Genomic DNA, 7662 nt, shown 5'->3' on the forward strand with positions numbered 1-7662 from the left:
CGACTTTCGGAAGTCGAGCGAGCTCGACTTCGCCATTTGAGCGGTACGTTGTTTTTGTCTAACAACTAGCCGACGCGCATCAAGGAGGGAAGTCAAAGGAATCACTGGCGAGGTGTCCCGAGGGGCCGAGGTTTGTTTGCTAAGAACCGAGAGGTGACGGTGGTTAGTGTCCGCAAATTCCCTCCCAAATACTTTTTTCCTTCTTTCGTGTGCGGCGAGACTGCTCACTCTTTAACGGCGTCGGCGGGTTGGCGCAGTTAACGTCGTCTGCTTTACGTCTGCTAGTCAAAGCGATGGCTGTTTTACCTTTCCTGCGTCTGTCGGAGATTCACCGCTTTTTACCGGCGAGAGTCACCGTTGCCTCGGAAAACAAGGAGATGACAAGAGGAAGAGATTGACCTCTTAATCTAAAATTGAGGTCAGCGATCAAAGTAAGACGGGAAGGGTTCACAAGGGTCAGCACGCCAGCCGGTCGTGGGCAGACGGTCGCCGAGTCGGAGTGCCTGGGCCTATCTGCCGTGCTCGCTTGGTCGTTGTCGGTGGAACCGTGGCCATTGGAGTTTTTCCCGGGTGCTTGTGAATCCAGCGTTCTTGTTCCTCGTGGTCTGTTTCAAGTACCTTTTACTCTTTTCTTGCTGCTTGAAGTCGGGACTCGTGAGAAGCGCATATTTTTGGTGAAAGATCGTTTTGTGAACCTGGCCTCTGCACTTCCGAAAGTCGCAGGAAAGGTAAGACAGACGCAGACGACGTTGCGAGCAGACGACGTTGCAAAGGAGCAGACGACACTCAGATAGGGGGTCGCGATCAGCCAATCAGGGCTCGGCGTTCTGACGTCACCGCTACCAACTGCGCAAGGAGCAGACGAACTTGCCTTCAGCATTGAGGGTCTTGTTAAGGAAATTATGGATTCTTTACTCGGTCCCTGTGTATTGTGTAGTGAAATTATGGATTTATTTTGGCGCACTGGCAGTGATTGCCTTTTCCCCCGTGCGCTTCCTGTGTGTGTGTTTTTTTTTTTTTTCTTTCCAAACGAGAACATTTCGATGATGACTCAACGTGACAAAAATACTCGTATAAATATAAAACTTCCCAATATAATCTACTGGGCCTTCAATAATTTAGAGTAATTTCGAGTAAACACCTGGGTCATGCTCGAATGTTCTGTCAATCAACATGTTTGGTAACAGTTGCATAAATTGTTTACACACATTGCGTGCCTTTATATGAGGTCGGGTGATTTTTCTGCACCCTGCTCCTGCCTTATTAAAAAAATTAAATTCTAATAATGCTACATAGTGGGGCCTAAATAATTCTTTTCATGCGAATAAAGGTTTTAACATTACAAATGGTTTATAGATACAATGTCAACTTGTACTGTGGAACATACAAACCTTGTGAGCAGAAAAAATTCTTATTTATGATGACATAGTGACTGAAACGATGACACAGTATGATGACATACTGACGGACATGATGACAAAGTGACTGAAAGTCAAACAATAGTAGTGGTTATAAGACATAAATCACTTTTCAGCTATACTCGCACAATATGGTGTCACCCCGTCTTACAGGTAAAGAAATACCTGACAAATATTTTGGCTTTAAAATGTACATAAAATCTGAATTCACTGCAAACTACTAAAGAACGCCATCTCCTACATCCTGTGTTTGTCGCCCATACCCTTATACTAAGACGAGCGCTGCTTTGCTGATTTCTTTATCTCTTTAGCTTGTTTGTTCCTACTCATCGTAATATGCTTACAGTGTTGTCGCATTCGCATGCTGAAGTAGTAGTGGAGCAACCGGGCAATTGTTTCTTCTTTGTGTTCAGCGCATGGAAACGTTATTGTGCATGTGTCAAGAACACTGTCGATTGTGTCCCAGTAGACAGTCTTGTGGCTTTTATTTTGCACGAAGAACTGTTCCGCTTTCTTTAGTAGCTGGAAAAGGTCCTTGTTAGGGTGTGTAAGGCCTCCTCTGTTCTTCACGTTTGCCAGTGCTGCTTCAGTAGAAGTGTCCTTGTCGATGCTGAAAGCGAATCGGCATGCAGGGCAGCGTGTAGTTTTTTTTTTATTTTCACGCTCAAAAACTTAGTTATATAATATAGCATGCAGTTTACAGCCTTGGTTTCATGAGCCTTTTTTGTCCAGACATCTTCGCATTCCAAGTCTTCGACAGAAATTAGACTGTCAAGCGCGGTCTTCACTTGGTCAACGAGATGAGGAGACTATGCAGTAACTTGCGATCGGTCCTCGGGATTGCACGACGCCACTGATCCAGGCGAGCGTCATTCGATGGAGCTTCAAACAAGGACGCTCGCTCTGCGCAGTTCCGGTACCCCGACTTGCAGTTAGGAACGAAGCACGTCTTTCCCATCCTTATAGCATAACTTGTTCTTCGGGTTAATGCTCATCTTCATGCACGATGGTGGCACCGGTGGGTGACACAGCCCCAAAGCAAAACATGAGGCCAGTCACTGACCGCACACCACCACCACACCGCGAAAAAGGCGAGCAAGCTACGCCCCTGGCACCGTGGCCGCCGAGGAGAGACCTCATACCCACGGTGCTCACACCTCAGCGCCCTCCGCGGCGGCACGGAACAACTGCACTTCGTTTCACCCTATATTGTACCGCAGCAAAGGCTAGAAGCGCGAGCTCATAGCGTTGGCAGCTGCTCTTAAGTCACGAGAGCTTGTGCCGCCGGGATGTGCCCCAGAGCAAGGAGCTCGCGCTTGTAGCCTTTCCTGCGGTACATCATAAGGTCAAACAGAGTATACTCCTTGTTCGAGGCTTGTTCCGAACACGATCTAGTCGCTCGCTCCCCACGAGAAGAGCGGCCAGAGTCACCACCTAAATGTATTTCTTCCACCGTGGTCAGTACTGGGGTGGGGAGTTGATATTAATTAAATAATCTCCCTCAAAACACGCGAATATTTCAAGAAAAGGATAGCACATACTCTAGAGGCATTAGTCCAAAGGCAGAGCTACAATTTACTATACTTTGTTTCACCTTATGTTGTACCGCAGCGAAGGCTAGAAGCGCGAGCTCATAGCGTTGGCAGCTGCTCTTAATTCACGAGAGCGTGTGCCACCGAGATGTGCCCCAGAGCAAAGAGCTCGCGCTTGTAGCCTTTCCTGCGGTACGTCATAAGGTGAAACAGAGTATACAGAACAACATTAGCAGTTGTTTTGCACCGCGAAAAGCTCCAGTCAAACCACAGTAGTAAGCGCCTAACAGCGCTGATGATGGGGCTGACTGGGGCGCGCTCCTAGGGCACAGAACAGCAGCGCCATGGTGTCGTCTACGCGTAAAATCTTCACAAAGCGGCCGCCGCTCTTGCCACTACAACCCAATCTAGAACACTGTAGCACTACTTCCATAGACTCAGCTTCGTTGGATGAGTTGCTGGACTCATTCTTCCGCTTCGACCGGGTAGTCTTCAGCCAACCAAAGACACCGGTATTGACGGTAGCTGCAGAGCCAGCTCAGGCTGCGAAGGTAACCATAAAAACGTCCTCCTTCCCGCTCTTGAAGCAGGACCGGTAGCCGCCTCGTCAGAACGCGGACGACGGCCCCCCATTGTCAGCAGCCTCTTTCTCCATGCGAGAAGCAAGAGAAGCAGTACGTGTCGCCTCAGCGCCCGTCAAAAGCTTCCAGGAATTTTCGGCGTTCTTCGTTTCGTCACCCGGAAGATCGTCCGCTGTGCCTTAATCGTGATAAGAGGGGCCACTTCGTCACGCGGTGTCGGCAGGAGCTCACACCATAATTTTTGGAGTGGCAACAGCGCTTCGAGTCCTCTGCAGCACCGACGCAGGGAAATGACAAGCTGATGCCTCTGACGCCTGCGAGGGGTCATCAGTAGTTCGGCGCATCCCATGTGGCGCAGCGGTGGGCACCAAAACAATTCAGGTTTAACTGAACGGACAGCCTCTGACAGCTTTCTTGGATTCAGGGGCAATGAGAAGTCTCATCAACGTTTCCATCGCCGACCAGTTGCCACCTTCTGATTCAACCTTTTTCCAATCATGTTGCTTTTGCCTCATGTAGATTGTTTTTGCCTCATGAAAGCGCTCTAACGGTTCGACAGTTTCTAAAACCCCGGCATGTGACGAGCCGCAAAAGACAACTCGTGCGGCTCGTGCGAGCTCCGGTGCGCGCGTGCGAGCGCGAGGAAAAGAGATATAAAAAAATAAAAAAAAAAGAAGTTCTGCATAGAATCTCGGATGTTGACGTGTCTTTCCTGAGCTCGGAGCCCTTTTCTCTTGACGACCAGAACGAATCGTCACGTACGGCCGAAAGCTATTCGCACAAAATATTTCTGGCCGAAACTCTTCAGGGACGTAAAGAACTTTGTCACGCATTGCGACCTCTGCCAACATATGAAGATGTCATCTCTGGCACCTCTTGGACTGCTGCAACCGATTGAAGTACACTCCCCGTTTCACACGGTAGTGCTAGATATTGTTGGACCATTTAAGAGATATCGAGGCTGCAAATACATCGTCGTCGCCATCGACTACCTCACGAAATTTGTTGAGGACAAGCCTCTGCGGAACATTGAGGCGGTTACGGTGCAGAAATTCATCGAGTGTCGAATCATTTTAAAGCACGGTTGTCCAGCAGTGATTATAACTGATCGTGGCACTCAGATGATAGCACGCTCGACTTCCGCGTACCTTCAACACCGCGGAATCCAGCACTAGCCTACGACAGCGTACCATCCTGTTGCGAACGGCCTCTGCGAGCGGGCGAACAAGACGCTCAAGCAGATGATCAATTTAACAACAGCCGGAGGCGACAAGTGGGCTGACGTCCTTCCCTACGTTGTGTTCTTCTATAATACCGGATTCCAGGACACCGTTCGTCACTCATCTTTCTTCCTAGTCTACGGCCGTGACCCTGTGCTCCCCTTTGATGTCGTTTATGGACACCAGGAGCTTGCTGAACCACGTGATGCATCGGACTATTCAGTCGTTGTTCACGAGAGGCTGAACCAAGCTCGGAACTGGCCACTAAGCACAACAAGCTCGCTCAACAAAAAGAAAAGCGCTACTTCGGCAGGGGATGCAAGGACATCACCTTCGAGAAGGGCCAGCTCGTGCTGCTAAAGACACCACCCGTGGGGCTTAAGGCAACACGACGGTTCACTGGCCCCCACCGAATTGTGAGCCGGCTCTTTCCTGTGAACTACGAGATTGAACTCATGGACGGTAATGGCCGCGATGTAGTGCACGTGAAGAAACTGAAGCCGTATCTTACACCAATCGCTGAATTTGCACAGCCTCTACCCGATGACTGAACTTTTGGAATTTATAGTGTGTGAACTTGTTTGTAGCGTGCCTTCTCATTTACCATCTTGTATGTACAGAGCGCGACACTGTTAGCGCGAACAAGCGATCGCCGGTTTTTCCAGTTTTTCTTTTTGAAGCCAAGTATTGTCATCCAAGTTATTATTGCTACGGAAAGAGCTCATTTAGTTCTATAATATAAGCGATAAAATTTCGTGCTCGCTAATACTATTTAGAAGTAAAATGCGAAAATGCGTCGATGTCGTGTTCGCGCTAACAGTGTCGCGATGTGTACATATTTATTCACTCGCGTGCATATCTCAGAGCGCGGTATTTGTTTAATGTTGTTTTGTTTTTTGCCTCATGAAAGCGCACTGTCGGGTCGACAGTTTCTAAAACTCCGGCATGTGACGAGCCGCAAAAGACGACTCGTGCCCCTCTTGCGAGCTCCGGTGCCGCGCGTGCGAGCGCGAGGAAAACAGATATATATAAAAAAGGAGAAGTTCTGCATGGAATCGCGGAGATTGACGTGTCTTTCCTGAGCTCGGAGCCCTTTTCTCTTGACGACCAGAACAAATCGTCACAGTAGGACTGACAACTGGCAACATGGCGATCATGTCATGTGTAAACCATGTACAGGGGGAATATTCGCCAACATCAGGATGAATGAAACCTTAAGGGTCCAGTGGAACAAAGACCACCGAAAGACAAAATCGATAAGTGTAAGGATCATTTATCCGCATATTTTCGAATATTTGCTCTTTTGGCCCGAGAAGGGAGGGGGGGGGGGGGGGGGACATTCGCTGGGTGCCTTATTTTAGTGCGCTGTTGACAACGCATGCTTAGAACGAGCTCTGATCTAAAAGCTGGCAAGACATAAAGTCACCGGATCCTAGGAAAGTGTAGCGCCAACGAATGGCCGCCATTTTGGTCCATGGAATGAGTCATTCCTTCCTGGCCTCTCAATTCTTTGATCCGATTCACACTCGCGGAGAAAGATTGCTTCACGAAGCCCTTTCTTGTATACGAAAATTTTGTCATTCACACACTGGCGAGACAAGCGCACATCTCAGCACAACCATCACATGCAGCGTCGGTGCATTGAAAAATAATTTCCTAACATGAAATAAGCAAGGAGAGCAATGTCATTCCACGAAATCTATGGAGATAATTGAAATACGCAAGAAGAGCAATATCATCGTAATGTATCTATGGAGATAATTTAAATAAGCAAGAAGGACCATATCATTATAATAGATCTATGGAGATGAGCGTGATTGATGGGTTGACTACATTGGCGCATTTGGCTACAGAGACTGCGTATTCGGCTACAGGGCCAAATACGCTTATATTCTGGACGATCCCTTTCTATACAATGATGCTCCATAGCGATCTTGCCGCAGCTGATTCAAAACACCCTTTCGGAACTCCAAAATTTCAAAGGATTGAAACGCCGATTCCCATGGCGACGGGGCCGATCAGTCAACCGCTTGGCAAAGTTTTGGTCTTGTGCATGTTGGCATTTCTTTGTGTCCTGTTTGCAGGAAGGAAAGGCAATATGACGCTCCTTCTCCAGGATCCAGCGACTTTAGTATAACACGAACCGTCTTGATGTCGTGGAATGCCCGTTCTAAAGGAACTGTGGAAACTGACCATCAGCACGTGCTTAGCAGCCCTGGACGCAGATATAGCCGCCATTAGTGAATACTGAGAATACTATGCTCCGCTTCGGCGCTCGCTGGGATACTTCCGAATCGAACTATTTTATTGCGCATCTTCGAATGCTGATACCGGAGCCACGGATAAAAGGCCGCTGGCTTGACACAATGATTTGACGCCGTAAACATCTGGCTTCGTGTAGGCCAGGAAAGCGTACTCCTCTTTTAATAATTATTTTCGAGTATAGCGTGAGAAGTAAATCAAGAAAAGGTAAATACCAGTGTTGTAGGCATTACCGAAAAAAAGTAACAATACATTAGCCGTTACTTGCATGTCAAAGGAACGCTACACTTAGCTATAAAACGTAGCGCACGTCATATTTGCCTAACTTTTCATTATGAATGAAAACGTTTTACTGTTTTGACGTTAAGTGCCTTTCACACTCTTCCGACCCAGTAAGACCGAGAGAGACCAGACCGGTTTTTAAGCCTTTTGCGACTTTTTAGGACCGGATGCGGTGCAGCGGAGCTGGTCCTAAGAAATCGCAATAGGCTTAAAAAGCGGTCTGGTCTCTCTCGGTCGTACTCGGTTGCAAAAGTGTGAACGGGCCTTTACAGCTATACATAAGCGCCATAGTTCAAGAAACATATGTTGATGCATAAAGTTAACATAATTACTTTATCTCTTTACGGTTCCACCTGGATAATGGCGA

This window comes from Ixodes scapularis, unplaced genomic scaffold, assembly GCF_016920785.2.
Source record: "Ixodes scapularis isolate PalLabHiFi unplaced genomic scaffold, ASM1692078v2 PGA_scaffold2__306_contigs__length_199485367, whole genome shotgun sequence".
NCBI lineage: Eukaryota > Metazoa > Arthropoda > Arachnida > Ixodida > Ixodidae > Ixodes > Ixodes scapularis.